General features: G+C 37.7%; 1 protein-coding gene across 4 annotated transcripts in view; it reads left to right on the top strand.

Annotated features, from left to right (window-relative positions):
* LOC126369335 (xaa-Pro aminopeptidase 1) overlaps positions 1-21,079 on the top strand; it is a 94,027-nt gene that overhangs the window by 31,335 nt on the left and 41,613 nt on the right. The window lies entirely within an intron of this gene.

Here is a 21,079-nt window from a genome sequence, read left to right as displayed (position 1 = left end):
GCAGCCACTGTTGATACGATGTCGTAAGCTGGATATCATCATCACAGGGTCCGCTTACCTAACCTGAAGATTTGACAGGTCCGATTTTCTACACAAGCGACTGCCTGTCTGACCTTCCAACCCGCGCAAGGGAAAACCAGCCCAATACATGTTTCCTCACGATTTCGTAAGCTGGTTATGATATACCTTATGGTGAGGGATCAGCCTATCGCCCATAACATTAGTCCATCACGTTAGAGGACACAATCCCTCTGTCGGATGTCTCTGTGACGTCGAAGAAAAAAGTTCAAATAAACAACCAGAGACCTAAATAATAATAATAATTCTTTATTAGAGGCAAAAACAAAACCCATTACAATATAAAATATAAAAATATAGAATATAAAATCCAATTATACTAAATAAAATAGTTACGTGTAAACATGAAATTTTAAAAATAATAATATGATAAAAAATAGAACATGATTATTTCGGAAGAGGAGTCTACTTTCCTTACCAGGTATCCAAATAGATTAGTAGCACCTCCCGGTACGACAACGTGCTATCAGAGGAACTGTTTGTTTATATGTACAAAAATCTTTAATAAACTGCCAGAAAGTATCAGAGGCCTGCCTGTAAGAGTGTTTAGACGATCTTTGTTTAAGCTACTGAGCGAGAATCCTTTTTATAATGTCAGTGAATTTCTTGATCACAAAATGTATAATAAGTAATTAATCTCTCTGTATTTGCATACCAATATTGTTTTGGTTAAATGTGTGAAACTTTAATTTAGTCATATATGTGGTACAACCAATGTCCCACATTTACCGCAAATAAATTATTTGATTTTGATTTGATAAAATACAATACGATACAATACAATGCTATTTAAAATTTGCGTCTTGGTGCAAGTGCAACCAGTGACTAAGAATAGGACTAAATAGGATCTCTATTCTTCTATGCCTTTTATTGATAATAATTATTAGGCCTCTGAATCCCTGGCTGGCAGTAAGGCAGTAAAATCGCAAAGGTAACGGGGTCGCTTCATTTCTTTCCAGCGCGGGGAGGGGTGACAAATGATGCCATTGTCTTTATTAGAAGGGTTGGTTCCCAGTTGCTAAGCGGGTGGCTTGTGGAATATTAGATAGGTAAAATATACATACATACATAAACTCAGCCTTATTCCCACCGGGATAAGCAGAAACTATAGAATTCCATTTGCTTCGATCCTGACACAATAAAGATAAGATAAAATAGGTGAAGATGTTTTATTATTTAACTAGCGACACGCCCCGGCTTCGCTCGGGTGCAATGCTGAGGAAAGAAATTATTTACGACATCACATTAAAAACCTCAAAAATAACAGTATTTCTCCACTATTTAATGGATGTTATTCATATAAACCTTCCTCTTGAATCAGATTTAAGCGTACTTAGGGATATAGGGACAGAAAAAGCGACTTTGTTTTATACTATGTTGATTAATAGTTTAATGCACACAAACTACTTTGATAAAAAAGAAAGACAATTTCTAACAGAAATGTGTTTCAGAAGGCTTAGCAGTAGGATAATAACATAACCAGTACATACATACATAAACTCACGCCTATTTCCCACAGAGGTAAGCAGCATAGAATTCCATTTGCTTCGATCCTGATATACTTCTCTAGCTTCCTCCACATTCATCAATCGCTTCATACGCGCACGCCGGTTCAGAGTAGATCGTACTAAACCTTTTCTAAGGACATCTCCATTTTGGTCAATGTAAGTCCTTTATTTCTTCCTTTGCCAACCCTACCATCAACTTTCGCATCATCAACGTAACCAGTGGTGTGCAAAAAGGCCCAAAACTTATGGTAAAAAGACCTTTATTACCTAACCTTTAGGCAGATAAGACCAGAGTACAAGAAAGAACGATTTGAAAAAGAAAATAAGTAGGTAAAGAAATATATTTTTTATTTCCACACACAACAATTTACATATTATTGACAATTACATTGACAGTTTATATAATTTTGATGGTGGCTATATTTAAAAGCAGAAGGTAACCCTGTCTCTCAAACTAGGGGACCTGTATCTTGAGAAACAGAAAAGCAGCCAGTGTCCTTACTATTCAACGGTTTTTACAACGGGAATATTCCCGGAAATTACACATCACTCATAGAGGCAACCATTCAGCTCGCGACACCAATCATTTCAGGACCCCGATACCGACCCCGCCGGCGTGGTCGACGACTTCCCTCAATCAGCGCTTATCGCTATCGACCCACTAGGGTCGATTAATTCTTTCAAATATTTATCCTCTCAGACGACGCCCTGAGCCGAGGTTCGCGCCCAACTGGGCACCCTCAGGCCTGTTGTCTTAATGTTGTACCGGGTGAGAGCCTTCAGCGCTCCCCATTTGTCCGGCCAAGTAGTTAATGCCATCTGCGGCAAATCTACAATAAGTCACGTCAAAAAAAAAGTTGTTACCTCCCTTTAGCCAGTCGTATCGAGAGGGACCTTTCCGTGACGAGGTCACAGCCGCACCCTCTGCGGATTTAACTACAGTGTCTACCTTATAACTGCCTATTACGTTACATCATGGTGTATTGTCATTAGGCCTATTCTGTTGCTAACTGGGCTCTGTCAAAGATCAAAATAAAATTCATTTTGTGACGTAATACGCTACTTGACATGCTGAAACCGTGGTAGCCCAGTTGGTTGTTCGAATCCAGCACATACCTAAACCAATGATTGTCGAATTTGTATTTGAGTTCATGTTTGGATCATAAATGATTATCACGTGCTCAGCGGTGAAGGAAAACATCGTGAGGAAAAAAAACCGTAAAAAATAAGTCGAAAAGTAAAATAAAATTCTTATCGACGTCTTAGACTGGCTTCTATTTCTAGACCCTTTGACCCAGTCACATACCTACCTTTTTAATTTTGATCTTTTTTTTGTTATCCTCCGAGTTACAGAATACGAGCCATCGTCATGGTAGCCTAGTAACCGAGTTATTAGGTACTAATTGGATCTAATTAGGGCTATGTGTAAACAGTCTAAAATTATCTTGTCTAGTGTAGAATTTGAAGAAAAAAGCATCATAGACCGTCACGGTACCAGCATTCACTAATTTTATCATTCTGCATAAGATTAAAAACAAGAATTTTTATTTTTACTACAAATTGTTAGATGCCTACGCAATCTGATTCCAGAATTCGTTATTAAAAACAGAAAGCGAATGATCACTTAACACTGCAGAATCGTGTAGCTTTAATAAATTAATGTAACCATATTTTTTTACCACACATCAGCATTTGTGATCGATGATAATATGACATACAAACATAACCTCAAAATTCCGCCAATGAGCAGACGATCAGCCGACCTACCCCACTGCGGTGCGGCGCGCAACTGACTGCAATGGCGGTGCACGGTGCATTCACCGGGCGTTGCACTGCGCAACTCCTCGCGAGTCTGCGCCCCTGGTACAACGGCCGAGACCCGCAGCCCGTACCAGCGGCCACTTGGCAACGGATGGCCGGCCATGGCACACATACCGCTGACCACTCAAAGATCCGGTCCACTGTACACTTTACCCACATTACCCTCGCTTCGATATCTTTATCTGTGGAATTGTTGCTCCTTGAGTAATAAGAACAAGATAAAATACCGTTGTCTTTAAAAATATTATGCATTTTTGCGATGTTGAGCGCTGGAAGTAGGGATTTTTAATTTTATGCCTTTATACGGTTCGTTCGTAAAATAACTAAAGAGTAGCCACTGAAATTATTAATGTCAAACGTTGCTAACTAAGTATCAGTGTATCACGAAGTAACGACTTGTACTATTAGTACTAAGTCAATATTTGAAAACCAAAATAGCAGCAACTTTTTTTCCGAAAGGCGCTTCATGTGGCGTACCCCGCCCATCCCTATAAAAATATTCCAGCCGAACCGAGCACTCCTTACGCGCGATGTCCTCCTGGTCGTTCGAATTCAACGAAGTTTAACCCTTTCCTCTCATGGCATATTTGTCGAGGTCTTACATTGTTGTCATTCTTGGAATCGAAGCACGACTTCCATTTTGAATCTCCCTCCCATCAATGTCGAGGTTAAGTAAAAGTAGATCAACTAGACAGGGATGCAACGATCGGTGAGCTCTTTCCCTTTAAAGATACCTTCTGCAGTTTATCGTGCACCAGTAAGTGGGCGACGGCGGTTCCATAACGACACCCACGTGTCTGCCATACCCCGCCTACCCCGGGCAGAGCGGCGAACCGGCATCCCTTAGCCGCTTTCGGTTTCTGTTTGCCTGGTATTCCCAGATAGTAAGCTTTCAGGAAGGGAAATTGTGCGCAGTCCGTAGCGCATACTTACGAAGCCGCGCGGCCGCGTCGGCACGTCCCTTCTTACCCTTCTTAGCATTATAGAGCCCTACTCACTATATGTTGCCCTGTTACTTCTCCGATCTAATTACGCATATCATTATGATTCCCGTTTACTTTTTGTGCGACTTCCCTATTCATGCATGTGTGTACTGACTGACAAAGTAAACCATTCATTTCAATTGGATTCGTTGAAGCTGTGTTTAATAGTACATTAGGTAGTAACTTTCGACTTGAAATGCATGAATTGTTTTGATATTTATAATATTTCTCTTTTTAATATTATTATTTTTAGGGAGTACTATAGTAAAGAACATAAATTATCACACGCCCCTAATTTAGTGACTCTTTGTAATAAATCTTTCTAAATACGAATTTATAAAAGGACAATAAAGAAGTATTCTTTGAAAGTTCGGCTCTTCAAGTCTGAACTTTAAAAGTTTGTGCAAAAAAAAGTGGTATATTTCGCGCTTGCGCTCTTCCCTAAGCGTTGGTCCCGCCCTACGCATCACCTGTCCCGAACCAATATACCGTGCCGTATAGCTTCGAACCCCTATTAATGGGGTATCGATTTCTGGTCAACGCAACTTCTCGATACCCATGCGGCCTTGGTATTTTCCGAACGGTTCGACATTATCGGCAATCGCCGATACATTTCCAATACCTAGCAGAGACAGTATCGACAATCGAAACGTTTAAGGGACACCCCTTAAGGCGATCGAATGGTTTTCTGCATAAATTAGCAATATTATTAATTTGCATAATCTGTCATTATGACGTAAGCAACGCGTTTATATAGGTTTATATACGAAGTCGTGAATTATAATCATAAATCAATCAATGCCGACATTTATTTGATTGTTGGATAATTAAATTTCGTACCCCACCCCTCTCCTCACTTTCGCTACCAGACTACGCAACCTTATTTCCGGACCGGATATTGATTTTTAGCCAGACTGTGAACTACCCCGCGTTCCTGCTGCCCTAGCATCGCCTGAAAGTATTTCCGGTTTGTGAAATTCCATATCCGGTTCCCCGGAATACCGGATGTTTTTTTTATTATTTCACATTTGCAAAAATCGTGAAATTTCGTAAGATAAAGAATAACTTTTGGTTGTTGGCGGTCGACGCCGGTTAACATTAGGCTCTTGAGTCATACATAATATCTAAGCTTAAGGATAAAAAATATGTATTTCAGTAATTGTTTAATCCGGTACCGGTTTCTAAAGGTTTGTAAGTCCGGGTGGGATCCGGTCAGTCGGAGGCGGGTGCCGACCTTCAGTGTGGGAGGCGGTTCCGCCGCAACATCGCTCAGTCGGGTACCAGGACGACAGAATCGTATGGGAGATATTTGTGTTGACTGGCGGCTGAAGAAAGAGTAAACGTCTGGCTAGGCCGTTTTGAACCTTAGGTCAATGATACTGAATGCATAGCATTGGCTACGGAAAAAGGGACGATTTAAAAAGTTATTTTTTTAAATATCACTCTCAATTAACACGCTCTGACGCTGTAGCGATCATGGTATAAGAAAACCAGGTATGCTCAAGTGACAGCTAACATTTCAAGGTTAGCCCAGCTGACGTCATCCTATCCTGCGTTGCATTTCGTAAAAAATAAATTATCCGCGACCAATGTTTTATATTATTTTTCAAGGAAATTTTGAACTTTTAGTTGAAAAGGTTTACTTACAGTTTTAATGATTTTTATATAATATGTGACGAGTAATAGTAATTAACTAATTTAGTAATTTACTTAATTTTCAATAATAAAATTTACGTCCTTGGAATGTTGGAGATGCCAATTTGATGGTAAAACAGTGGTAAAACTCACGTCATCAAAGGTCTCGTAATGGCGGCTTGTCATAGGATTGAGTATACTATACCTGGTGTTCTTATACCATGGTAGCGATTATTATTATCACTGTGTCTGTAAAAAAAAACGACAGCATGGCACAAGCAGTAATATACCGTATCTAGGAATGTTCCGAAATGGAACATAATTATGGGATTTGGAGCATTATTATGGGAACATAATAAAAAAACATAAAAAGGAGGCAAGCAGTTTTTACCCGGGCATTAAAAAGGCGCAAAACTTATGGAAAAATAACTTTATTATCTAGCCTTTAGGCAGATAGGATCAGAGTACAAGAAAGAACAATCTGAAAAAAGCAGTGTCCTTACTATTAAAGAGTTTTACAAAAGGAACATTTCTACATTGGGAAAGGTAGATCACTGCGGCACAAGCATATACACCAACAGCACATGCTCATACAGTTTCTAATAAAAGTATACTCAATTCAATTCTTGATTAATGGTTATTGTATGATCACAATTCTACCAGTATCATGTAATGAAGAAAACACACAATAAAGCGAGATGTACAGACATGAGCAATATGATGTACCTACCCACTTTAGGACTCTGTCGCACTAACATATTTGACATTTAGTGCGACTTACAGTTCAATTTGTCAAAAAAGTCAATGTGACATAGTACCAAAGTGTATACATATTAATGCTCGTGACCGTAGGTAACATAACATAACTTGGCATCGCGCCTGTATCCCCGAAAGAGTAGGCAGAGTTGTATTAGGATATACAAACACTCCTCGTCAGCTATGTTTAAATTCCATGTAATATAGGAGCCAAGCTCGAGCAAAAATCCTGGAAACCACGATTATTATCCAAACATGAGGTTAGGTGGAGGACCTTATAAAGTCGAATTCAGTGGCTTAGAGGTAAGTAAGCGGAAAGAGAATGAATTAAGGAGATTTATTTATTTCTTTTTTTTTGGCGTGACTTATTCTAGATTTCCCGCAGATGGCATTAACTACTTGGCCGGACAAATGGGGAGCGCTGAAGGCTCTCACCCGGTAATTAAGGAGTAGCTAATAGAAATAGAAACGTTTTATTGCGACCGTGTGTTCGTAGAATAAAGCTTAATTTTTTTGTCGTGACTTATTGTAGACTTGCCGCAAATGGTATTAACTACTTGGCCGGACAAATAGGGAGCGCTGAGGGCTCACACGGTCCTTAGCGGCAGTGAGTAATGACATCAAATGAAATACACTTTAGTGCACAGAACTTAATATTAACAATACCTACGTGGATACAGTACCATAAGGGAGTTCCTGGCTACGTTCTCCGGCCAAGTAGTTAATGCCATCTGCGGCAAATCTACAATAAGTCACGTCAAAAAAAAAAAAAATGGCTACGTTCCCCAAAAATAATACAGATGGCGCTGTTCAGATTTAACGTGATAATTACCTATTTTCTCATTACTCGGGTACATACCAAGTAAAAAGTATACCAGACATAAAATAACAAATATATTGGCCCCGATTCCTGCAGACACCGCCTAATTTTATTTTAAGTTATATCCGTCATTTTCATATCCGTCGAAAAGGAAAGGGACGGATGATTCACAGCTCTTAATTTTAGGAAGAATGAGTAAATGAATGAATAACCCGGGCGAATCAAAAGGTACGTCGCTGGTATGCAATCCGTTTGACGTGCTGTCTACTTAACTGTGTCGGGTTATTGACAGACGTAAAATTTTTAGACGGTTGGTTTAGATTTGTGCTTAAAATTGACGTGTGTTCCATAAATTTTATGCTTGTCGATTACCCGTCCCTTTCCTTTTCGGCGGATAAGAAAATGACAGATATAACTTACAATAAAATTAGATGGTATTTACAGGAATTAGCACCATTTTATACTCCCCGCTGTAAAACGAATCTTGGTCTTCAAGCCCCGTTAACCAGAACTTTTAAAGAATACAACTCTTTTTGTAACAAAATCTTAGATCTTGATGTGTTCCATGATGCGCTGAATATATATATGAGAAAAATCTTAGATTATTTAAAGCTCAACAGATATTAATTACTTACTTATATTTTACTTTTTTTTTACATATACTTATATCTTTCTAATTTCTAATTTTTAAGTTTGATGTGTAATTTTAATTTTACTTTATTTTTAAATACTTAAGTACCCTTAATTGTATAAGTTATGTACGCCGTAATTGTCATATAATATATTAGTCACAATACCGTAACCTTATAAATGTAAAATGTTTAAATATATGTGATGTGGTTGTACTTTATAAATAAATAAATAAATAAATACATAATTATTCAAAGATATAATGTAATGACAAGCATAAGTATATAAAAATAATTGTTGCTTGATATTTGGATCAGATTATGTTTAGAAATACGTTGCTACATATATTGCTTCTCTTTATTTTAATCAGAATACTTAATAATGGGTGGTATGTATTGTGCGTGGGAGTAATAAAAAGGGTCATGATTTATAAATACCTACTTACCCAAAAACAAAGATACTTATATAAAAGACGCATGTCTGTTATCCGTGAAATCATCTATATTTGTTTTCATATCGTAGGTCAAAGTAGAATTATGAAATTGTGATTAATAAATAAAGACAGATCTAAAACTGAAGAAAAACATTTTCTTTTTTCTATTTTATTTATTTATGAATTTGAATAAAAAATAACCATAACAATAAGTCCGACATTTTATTACCTAAGTTTTTCATGATGTCACAGTGTGTTTTTTCATAGAAATTCTAATGTTATTTTATGTTTTTTGACGTTCAGTAAAAAGTAACTGTTTTGACTAAGTAGTTGGAAATTAGCCTCAACAAGTTATTTATAATAAGTAGTTGTTAATTAAGTATATGTTAATTAATGTCTTATTTTAAGTATATTAACTTTGTAGAAATACCTATACGTATTTTATCAATGTATTGTTGTAAATTGGTAAATAATAGAAGTGTAATCATTTGCGATTTTTGAAGTGTACAGATAAACTCACGCCTATTTCCCACCGGGGTAAGCAGAGACTATATAATTCCATTTGCTTCGATCCTGACACACTTCTCTTGCTTCCTCCACATTCATCAATCGCAAGAAGTGTACGTTCAATAATTAAAAAAAAAAAATGCGGCCCTTTCTTCCCTTACCTATTATTCTGAGAAAATGAGGGACTTTCCAATATGGATGGCGCTGTAAACATTTTCCTTCTAATTTCATGGTTAAACAGTTCATCTTTTGTCTTTGTTTTTTTTTTAATGATGACCCTTTTTATTACACCCAGACACAATTACATCTTCCACCCATAATTATTCTGATCAAAATAAAGAGAAGCAATATACCTATAGATAGCAACATAATTTTATATCATAATATCTATTTTTATACCTATAATGGCCCCGATTCCTGTAGACACCTCCTAATTTTACTTTAAGTTATACCTGTCATTTTCTTATCCGCCGAAAAGGAAAGGGACGGATGATTGACAGCTCTTACTTTTAGGAAGAATGAGTAAATGAATGAATAACCCGGGCGAATTAAAAAGGTATCTCGTTGGTATGCAAATCGTTTGACGTGTGTTGTCAACTTAATTCTGTCGGGTTATTGGCCAATGTAAAATTTTTAGACAGTTGTTTTAGATTTGTACTTAAAATTGACGTGTGTTCCATAAATTTTATGCTTGTCGATTACTCGTCCCTTTCCTTTTCGGCGGATAAGAAATAGACAGATATAACTTAAAATAAAATTAGATGGTGTTTACAGGAATTAGCACCAATGTTTCTGTCATTGTATTGTATTTTTATGTAGGTACCTTTCTATACCATATCTGAATCCAAATATCAAGCAACAGTAAGTTTGATACATGCCTCTGGCATTAAATTCTATTTTTGAATAATTATGTATCCGAGTAATGAGAAAATAGGTAATTATTACGTTAAATCCCAACAGCGCCATCTATATTATTTAGGGAACGTGGCTGCAAGGATCTCTGCTGGTGGGGATACCTGGTTGATGGTTGTGATTAGTGCGAGTGTGGAGTATCACCACAAACTATGGCTCACCTTTTATGCTGTCCTAAATGCTCTAACACCTGCACTATTAAAGACCTTCACGAAGCCACTGACAATGCCGTAAGCGTGGCCAATTACTGGTCAGCAAAAATCTAATATCGATCGCCATCGACTCCCAAAGAAGAAGAAGGGAACGTGGGTGAAAAGACCCTCGTTGTGGACCTACTATAATAGATATTTATTAGTGAGCGGGAATTTGCCGTTACCGGGAATCATCCTGAAGTGGGACTTTTCCTGTTGTAAAAACTATTTAATAGCAAGGACACTGGCTGCTTTTTTAAAAAATTGTTTTTTCTTATACTGTTCAGTTTATCTACTTAAAAGTTAGCTAATAAAGTTCTTTTAACATAACTTTTGCAGCTTTTTACTGCACATAATTCCGGCCAAGTAGTTAATGCATTTGCGGTAAACATACAATAAGTCACGTAAAAAAAAACGTAACGCGTCTCGTCCACACCGCACTACAGCACCGCGGTGCATTGTGCGCTCATTTTAAAAACATAAAAGACGACGATATTCTTTCTCTCATTCGGCCGTACAGCAACTGTGTAGGTATTCGGAAGGGTCTGGACCGTAAATGCGTATCTTGCGTAAGCCCACGGCCTCTGATTGGACGGGCACGCCCCGCCCAGTGCGTAGCCGAACCTTGAAATTCGACAGGCCCTTTCTCAGGCCCTTTTCATCTCCTCAATCTTATGAACTCCTAGTGAACTGTGTTATATTATAAATAATTTAAAAGGGCTCCTCAATAATATTATTGACAACAAACAAGTGAATTATTGCAAACATAAATATTGTGCGGTTATGTCGTAGTATTTCTAACGCCTACGCTTCCGAGAAGCTTAAAAAGGAATTCCTTTTTTTGGACGTTATCTCGAAAGGTAAAGACAAAAGATGGCGGACAAAGAATAGAATATAATTAACAGTAATTAAAAATGTAAATTATAAGGGCTCGTAGGCCGCTGACGAAGGTGTAAATGACAAGAAGGGAGTCGTTTGGAACAAGAAATAATGGGCATGTCACTCCCAATGACTTTGGATACCAGGAACGCATGATGTCTTAGGAATTGTCTGAGAAAAGGCCCTTCACAGGGCGGTGGCGTCGTTAAATAGGGATTTCGGAGGGTAAAGGACTGGCTTGAGAGAAGGGAACGGCAAAGCGTAAGTGCTTACTTACAATTTGTTACAATAACATAACAGTGATATCTAAAACTGTTTAGAAACAGAAATGTGCATGGCAAGTAAATGAAGTTAATTTATAAGTATTAAGTAGTTTTTTTATTAGTAGCCCTTCATTGACATAACAAAGTTCTTTACGATAGTAGGTAGGTATAATACATTACAAAATGTCTTCCTTTAATTATACGATTAGGTATGGCTTTCATTCTGAAAGTACCTATACGCAACCATTCTTACCATTACTTAAGTAAATAGGGTACATTTTTGTATAGAAAACACGTGGAGAAGTGAACAACCGCTCGACCAAGATGGCCTCAGCTGAATCCCAAGTACCAGGCAAGCATAGAATAAAGCGGCTACATCGGAATGCGGGACTTTCTTGTACCTTCGTACTTTCTCCGTGCACGCCCCCTTATGAATGAAATATGAGAAATAACCTACCACAACCTGACACGTGGTTTGGTTATTCCTCTCGTACATACATACATAAATTCACGCTTCTAATCCCTAATGGGTTGGGCAGAGCTTCAAGTAATCGAAAACAACTTGCAGCTGGGTACTATTGAAACGGAGGCCTTGATATATTACGTATAATGATAAAACGTATGACGGGATTTTAAGAAAGTTTTCGGACAACTGACTCCTGAAAATCCTTAGGTAACACTTGATAATTTGAATCCTAAGGACAGTACATGATGAAATAATACTTGTAACGGAATGTTTTCTTCATGTCTTCTTCCTAAAAAATAATTGAACTTTAGATATCTTGCCATTTATGTGAAAATCCGTGATATCTCTGATCGAAGAACGCGTAATTTACATCGTAATGTCACGGGTTGGAATCCCCGCTAAGCTATTTGCTCATAATTCATGGTACAATAAAGGTTTTACAATAAATGTGATTTATAAATAAATTAACACGGTTCATTCGCTGTTAAGTTTCACAAATAAAATACAAAACTTAATGACATCGAATTATTATGTTCTTTTTTCAAAATTCAAATAATATAATACTCATTTGCTCCAGCAACACATACGAGCTACGCGCTCGACTAGAAAAATATACGCAAAAAATTACGTAGAGGACACGTAGCGGTTAGCTACGCATAGTTTCGCACATTGCCAATTGCTACGTGTGACGTCATCGCCAAACTGAGTAACTATACGTAGACGCATCTTATATGGGATGGGACTCCACGCACACACCCTAAAGGTTCCCGCTAACCCCCATATAGAACACTCCAAGAGGGGTCGGGCTCACACATCCGCGGCATATGTGGCACGCTACCTCTACTGGGTTTCTGGTAGCCTGGTACATGTAGCCCACATGTGCAACCCTTTCGAACACATGTCCGACGCGCCATCTTACGTGTTATGCCATTTCATGTGTGATTTTTTTATCTCAAGTTATTATTAGTAGTGTTGGTCGTCTTTGTTACCTATATAGTGTTCGTTGTTGTGTGCAGTTGTAAGCTCACGTGATTGGTGTGACGAAATAATTGGAAACATCGCGCGCATTTTTCAATGTTGGTTCGCACGCAAGCAGACAATATTGTTGTGAAGTGTTTTTGTATAAAATACCACGTTAACCGCCACGCATACATAGGTAACAATACGATATGCACACAACAGAGCACCAAAGCGGTCACACCTACTCGGTCGGTCTGTCGGTTTATTTGTGTCAACGACCAGACATAGCCGCGCGCACGCCCCACGACGCAGTGACATGCGTCAGCCGCGGACGATGTACCAGGACTGCAGACGAACGCAGAGGTGCATTGCCCTACAATACTAAACCCGCCCAGATTAACTCGACCCCTCATCTCTAACAACACTGCAGCTTTGAGAGTTCCTAGTAATTCGGTTATCCGTGATACGTGTTTCTGTTTGACGTTGCACACATAGAAGCCACGTAAATGCGAATGAAAATGTGGGTTTGAGAATAGGTCGTTTACCTACTTGTAGCGTATTCGATACTATCTGTACATACGGGTGCGATGTATTTTTAATTACGCACACATTTGTAGATTTCGTTATGATAATACACCTGTGTGATTCTTTCAAATGAATGTTTAAGTAAATTAAATAAATTAATCGGTACATATCATAATTTATTTAGGTTAACGACTACACAGATTCTAGATCAGATTGGAATTTCCTCGTTATTTTATTTATAATTAGTACACATATCAATATAATTGTAAATGAATTCGTTCAAAATGTTTTGCTGTAACAACCAAATAAGATAAGTAGGTAAAACATAGGTTATATTAGTATTTTACAGACATGCATACATATATATGAGTTTGTATAGGTAAATCTGATATTAAAATTATATTTATTTTATTGCATCGCGGGTTAGAAGGTCACACAGGCACAGTCGCTTCTGTAAAAATACCGGACCTGGCAAATCTTCAGGTCAGGTAAGCGGACCCTGAGAAAAACGGGATAGCGCTAAGGAGATGATGATGATTTATTTCTACTTGAAAAGTAAATTTAAATAATACCCAACGCCTTTAAGTTCCTCATGTTTAGTTATTTATTATAGGTATACAATGTATTACCTGAATAGAAAGATGACTGGGCACCCTCAGGCTTGTTGTCTTAAATTTGTACACGGTGAGAGCCCTCAGCGCTCCCCATTTGTCCGGCCAAGTAGTTAATGCCCTCTGCGGAAAATCTAAAATAAGTCACGTCAAAAAAAATAATAAAAAAGTTGAAATAACTATCACACTCAAATGCCTATGATTTTATTGAAGATTTTGTTCATCATCATTTTTTTTATTTGTATTTATTTATTTTTGTTCTTCATTTTATGGATGTGCATAGATGCTATAGCCCGACAACAACTGCCCTTGCAATTAGGTATTATTGCTTTGCTTGTTTCCAATGCAAATAGGATAATTAAATTATTCAACAAGATGGAAATGCCTAGTCGCTTCAACAGACAATCTTGGTACTACCATCATCATCATATCACTAATTTAAGAGCCACGCTCTTGTCGGTGTATCATTCTCCATGCTACTTTTTTAGGGAAAAATAGGGCAGTGGTTTCCCTCTTGCCTTCCGCCCTGCAGTACTACCATGCTTTTGCAAAATTCCATATCAAATTCACACATACCTACCAAATTTTCAATTAAAATATCATTAAAAAATGGCAATCGTCGTTTACCCTGAAAGGAAAACCTGATCGAAGTAGCTCTTTCCACTTTTCCGAGCACACAGCCGACGGATTTTTCCCCTACATACCAGAGCACTATGCACACACAGGCGATTGCACATAAAACCAATATACCTTCTCATGTGCAATAGTCACCTATTACCCGCGCGACGGAGCTGCCACCTCCTACGATCTATGCTCGCCTGGTACCTCGGAGCGGTACGCAAGAGCGGGTTAAATAAGGCCAGTTCATCTGACGTCGTAGGTAGGTAAGACCTGCTTTTTTAGGGATTTTGAGACTTGTGAGGATAAAGTTCTCTTTTTGTGAGGGAAGTCTCCGAAATCTATAGGGCGTTTATTTATTTTTTTCTTTAAGTGGGGATTTGTTTTTATATCTGCTTAATCTTGTTTTTTTTTATGTGACTTACTTAATTCATTGAAATATACTACGCTTTATGAAAAATTAAAACGAGTATACCTACCTAAGTATTTAGTATTTACAGTACTAACTATAGTAGGTATCTAAAAAATATATCTTTATTTCAGACCTTAAGGCCCATATACTATTAGTAAAAAGACTTGTAAAACCTATGTTAGTAACACACAATTAAAAAGTAAAGGAGTTTTTATTTTAATTCATATACCGCTTGTTCCCTCCGGGGGCACTAGGCACGGGCACATGCGCTTGACGCTCATTTAAAATACTTACAAAAAAATACTATGACCCTAAGCAGATGTCGATACAGGTTACCTAATTGAAAAGCAGCGCAATATAAACTCAGATAGTGTAAATATTTCAAACTCATAATATATTATGAACATCGACTAGGTACTCTATTCGTACTTTGAAATTTCTCTCATGTATGTTCATACCACGCTTAAGCCCCGCCTACCACATGTGTTGTGCTTACCCCACAACTCCTGAACACCTCTGCCTCCCTAGTAGAAACTGACGTCATGTGACGCAAGCACTCATCTTCCTCTCTCTATTATACCATTATTTTATAGTGCATCTATCTCTTTCACGACAGTTTTAATTAGTCGAAAGATAAGTCATTTTTGTATTGTCGAGTTTATTTATATGTTGATTCATTTTGCGGTAGATATGTCTCTGAGTAGTCCAATTGGGAGGATGGTCGTGAGTTTATGTCATGTTATTTGTATGTGTGAGTGTGATAATGATAATCGTACACTACGTACGGTCACGAGCATTAATATGTATACACTTTGGTACCATATCACATTAACTTTTTTGACAAATTGAACTGTAAGTCTCACTAAATGTCAAATATGTTAGTGCGACAGAGTCCTAAAGTGGGTGCATTATATTGGTCATGCATGACTGTACTACGAACACAAACCTACATAGACAAAAAACACTCCCGTCTCAGTATTAAATTAATAATACATAAAATAGGGGTTAAAATGGCCACATCGAAGCAATTCATCTAAAAAACCAATATTGCAATTTGACATTTGCGCATATAAAAGTAAATGCGCAATGCAAACAAATGTCAAATAACAATATTGCTTTTTTAGAAGAATTACTTTGATGTGACCTTTTTAACCCCCCTGGAAGCTCAAAGGGGATGCAGCAATCTAGGTTTAGAAATAAAACATTTAACTGGGTCAAAGATACATTATAAAATGCTAATCTAGAAATACAAGCCAGTCTAAGATAATCAAAAATCAATCTCATTTTACCTTTCGACTTATTTTCGAATTTTATTTATAAATTAAGTAACAGTGGGTACGACGTTGGACCACTTTTATTGATGACGTCACAGGACTGTATTTCCATACAAACTCCAAAGAAAACTTTAGTTTTGACGTTGAAAAAAAGTGTCTCATTTGACTAGGTTGTGGAGTTTAGCACTTTACTAGGCCTTTACTTTAGCAAAAAAGAAATTAGGTAAAAATATTATAGAAAGCTATAAAATATGTAAACTGATTAAGATATAAAGTATACAAATTGAGTAGAGGTGCATTTTATATCTCAACTTAAGGTTAATTACCTATTTAAGTGAGTGGGTTAATATAGGTCTACTTATTTCAGTTACAGATTATCTTCTGAATATTTTTCGCCGTTTACCGAGCACAAAAGGGCTCCGTTATCTAGAGGTTGAGCGCTGGGTTCACAACCCGTAGGTCCCGGGTTCGAGTCGGAGGAGACATATTAGAAAAAAATCTTTTTGATCCCTAGTATGGTTGGGACATTGCAGGTTGATCACCCGATTGTCCGAAAGTAAGATGATCCGTTCTTCTTAGCAGTAGGTCCCAGCTGAGCCATGTTAGAGGCCTGTGGCGTCATGGGCCTCTCAAAATGAAGAAAACCGAGCACATGCCTTCACAGTCCCTCCTGGTGGAAAACATAAACGTGCAAAACATTATTGGTGCTGCTGATTCCTGTAAACACCATCTAATTTTATTTTAAGTTATATCTGTCATTTTTTTATCCGCCGAAAAGGAAAGGGACTAGTAATCAACAGGCATAAAATTTATAGAACACACGTCAATTTTAGGCAGAAATTTTAAAAACCCTCCCAAAAGGTTATATTGCCGTATTGAGTTATTACCCGAGAGAATTAAGTTGACACACGTCAAACGGTTAGCATATGAGCGAGATGCCTATTTCATTCGCTCGGGTAATTCATGTGGGATATAGAAATAACACAGGATATATTTTACTCCTTTTATTTTACACACACCAGATTAAAACCATTTATTAAAACCAAAATCCTCTCATCCCACCGACATCCCCCCGAAGACTCCCTTTCTTACTTTTTAAAACTGCCTTACGTCCCATTCATTAACCATCCTCCTTTCATACCATAAACATTTTTTTTTGTTTTGGTTTTCCCCGAAGGGTAAGGCAAAGGGAACTATGCCCATACAGCCATGTCTGACGTATTTTTTTCTTGATGATTAATGAAATGATGAAAGGTGATGATGATGAAACCTAAGCCCCCACCCTCGGAGTAGACTCCTACTCCGAACCCCAAACGAATTAACTCAAAAGTCCGCATAAACTTTTGAGTTATGAAGCGGCTTCCCGGCACGAAGCGAAAATAGGCAGATACACTTTGTTTATTGAATACTCCAATATAATAACACTCGCGAATGTCTTCCGACTAATTTAATGCGATCATTAACCACAAAACACCACTTCGTATTAATTATTTAGATTACTCAATGAAGAAAGCAACTGTCCCGTTCCCGTTTCCCGCCGACCATACCATAAATAATCAAATTCCCATTCATTATCCTTACATAGCATTCTCACTTTCTTACATTCATTCATTTTAAAATTTACAGTTGTCAATCATCCGTCCCTTACCTTTTCGGCTGATAACAACTGACAAGTATAACTTAAAATTAGGATGTGTCTGCAAAAATCGGGGCTATTATGCATCTAATTTTTAATTCCAAGCGTTGCTGGAAGTTTACTAACTTGTGACACTGCCCGCCCCGATTGAGATTTCGGATGTAAGCTGTTTTTGTCTGTTCAGCCAGTCCATTATACGGAACACTCACACAGCGATTGCGGGCCCCTCTCACATCCGTGCTTACAATACAACTTTACAACAATATAGACATACGTAGCCATACAGAAACTATAGATACCATTGTCGAGCTTCCCTCAATGCATTGTCCTGTCTACCTCTACCGGGTTATACTGTCCTGGTAGAAAAAGGGGGCATTCCATTGTTCTCACGCATACGCACTTTTTTTTTAATTTACGCATCCCGAAATACACTTACACTTTTTTTGGGAACGTCTTCGTTACAATATTGTGTGTTTTTGTGTGAGGAGAATGTTCCTTGTGTGCTGTGTGTGTTCGATTTCTGAGTTCTTAGTTGTTGCTTTCTAAGGCGTGGAAGGAAGCTTTTCTTAGAAAGTGATATTTATCTATTTCTTTATGTATAAAGTACTGCCACATAGTATGCAGTCATGAGCAATATCATGTACCCACATTAGAATCCTGTCGCACTATCATATTTGACATTTAATGAGACTTACAGCACTGGCTTTTGCACTTTGGCAGATTTAACTCTTACCGCGCATTGAAGCTGTTGTAAAACTTTATCAACGTTTTGTTTAATATTACTTAGACTTCTTGTGTAGAAAACTCGAAATAAGTACTAATAGGCTAATTTCCAACTAGTCAAATCAGTTACTTTTTACTAAACGTCAATACACTATGGAATTTGTATGAAAAAGCACACTGTGACGTCATAGAAAAATGTGACAAAATGTCGGACTTAATTATTAAGTTTTTCTTGATTAAAATTTATATTCAAAAATATCTTCATTCAGTAGGTAACATAGTTACACTTTGAATCGTCAATTTTTACATAACGAACGTCTCATCCAGCTAAAACTACTGCAGTTTCTCACAACCTGTATAGCCGGAGAAAAAAGCTACAAGAAAAACCTCGGCACAGGGCCCTAGACGTTCCTTTTAAAAAAAAATAAACATAAAAGAAATCGAGGTACCTATTGAAGATCATCATCTTCTCCCTAGCATTATCCCGTTCCTCACAGGGTCTGCTTACCTAACCTATTGGAGAAAATCACTATGTTTTAATTGCTCGGCTCCCGAACCCACATCACGCAACGTGAAAAACTTTTCTAAACCATCCTTCGTAACTTTACTAACCACGTCGATACCTGCGAACTTGTAAAATCACGTGCCCTGTTTCAGTCTCACACACACGTTTCCCAATACATCGCCATGTTGTTAAAGTAACCGCCCCTTTCAAGTTTCTCCCTTTGTGTAACAGGGACAACGTGATGTAAGTTCTGTAACTTTTCTCCCTAGGAGTGAAGGAGACAGCCAATATTGTAACGGTGTAATATGAACATCCTGCAACCCCTGGTAGCCTGGTCAGTATTTCGGGAAGGTTACAAGTCGTTTCGTTGTAAATCGTTAAGCTGTCTGGTAGCGCCATAACAGTGCAAAAGCACTTCATCCTTTGCAAAATGCAGCACTTTTAATTTACAATACTTTTATAGGTACTTACTTGTAAGTATATAAGTTGCTGTTTAGCAATAAGGCCTGTTTATGTCCTTTGTATATGTCGTTATGCAAAGTATTATTGATTGATTAATATAGTTTCATTAGATAAGTCTAGTAAATGTTTGTTTTCTGGTAGTGGTTGCCTGGATGAATTTGCTCTAGAGCAATAAGGTTGTCCAAGTTGTACTGTTAGAATTAAATTTTGTGCAATAAAGTGTATGTATTATGTGTTGTTGTTTGTGTGTGTGTGTGTGTGTGTTTTAGTGTGTGTGTTATATATTCCTTATACTATGCTTAAACATAGCTTGTGAGGGGTGGGTGTAAATACTATACACCTGTGCCTGCCCTCCCCTTATAGGTATGATATCATGTTATAAAGATTAACACTACACAAAAGAATCCTCCCAAAATCGCGTTTCCAAGTTGTCTGCTAAAATTCTGCACAGTATTTTAAAACAATAATATAAAGTTAATGAAAACGAATTAAAACGTTTGGGATAATAATATGTCTGTGTTATTAGGTTGTTTTTTTTTTAATTTAATTCGTAATTCAAACAAAAAGGTGTTAAGGTTTATTATATCCAGCTTACGACATCGTATCAACAGTGGCTGTAAGTTGTCTTTGATTACTTGTGGCTCTGCCCACCCCATTAGGGATTGCGGGCGTGAGTTTATGTATGTCATAATTCAAAATGCACTACGACAAGCAATTTTAAATAAAAACATCGGCATCGCGTTCGTTGACTCGCCTCATTACAACAAGTAAATGCAGTTTATCTGTGACGTCATATGACATTGCATTGCGTGCAGTCTGCATTGCCCGCAAGAAGTGAACGGCCGATTGCTCATATCCTCCAGTATCCTTGACAGGACGATGCGTCATAACAACCTCTACTAACATCATGCCAGCCTAGTACTCCGCAGGATATTTCGTCCCTTTGGGAATTGGTAGGGGATCCTTAAGGGATCTTACGTATAAAAGAATTGCTTTGTTTTTTCTTAGCGCTGTTTTTGTGTGTGTGACAAAGTTTTTGTTGATGTTTCTGACATAATTGAGGTTAATTTTTTTCTACAACTTTTATTTATTTACTTGTCGTTATTCTTTTGTCATTTCGTTTCTTTCAAAATTCTATTATTCCTTACTTCCAAAGTAAAAAAAAGTAAGCGGGCAAAGTAAAAAAAGGAAGGAGCGATAACATTTCAACTCCTGCGGCTTCTGCCGCCCTGGTGAACGCCGACGTCATCTCGCCCATTCCGGTGTAACAAATTGCTGCGTTTTCGAGAAATGCGTCGTTTACGCCCCTAACAAAACGCATTACACAAACATTATGCCGTGGCTATATGGGTCGGTGGAAAGGGAAAGGACACGCAGGCTCGTTCGACCTCCTCCTGACCTCTGATCTCCTGCTAGTTGTTGACGTCATTCCAATAGAATCCACATCCCTTGGGTACCCCTCGGGTGCCGG

Source organism: Pectinophora gossypiella, chromosome 9, assembly GCF_024362695.1.
Source record: "Pectinophora gossypiella chromosome 9, ilPecGoss1.1, whole genome shotgun sequence".
Classification (NCBI taxonomy): domain Eukaryota; kingdom Metazoa; phylum Arthropoda; class Insecta; order Lepidoptera; family Gelechiidae; genus Pectinophora; species Pectinophora gossypiella.
The sequence above is the reverse complement of the archived record's forward strand: the minus strand, read 5'-3'. Positions and strand labels throughout refer to the sequence as shown.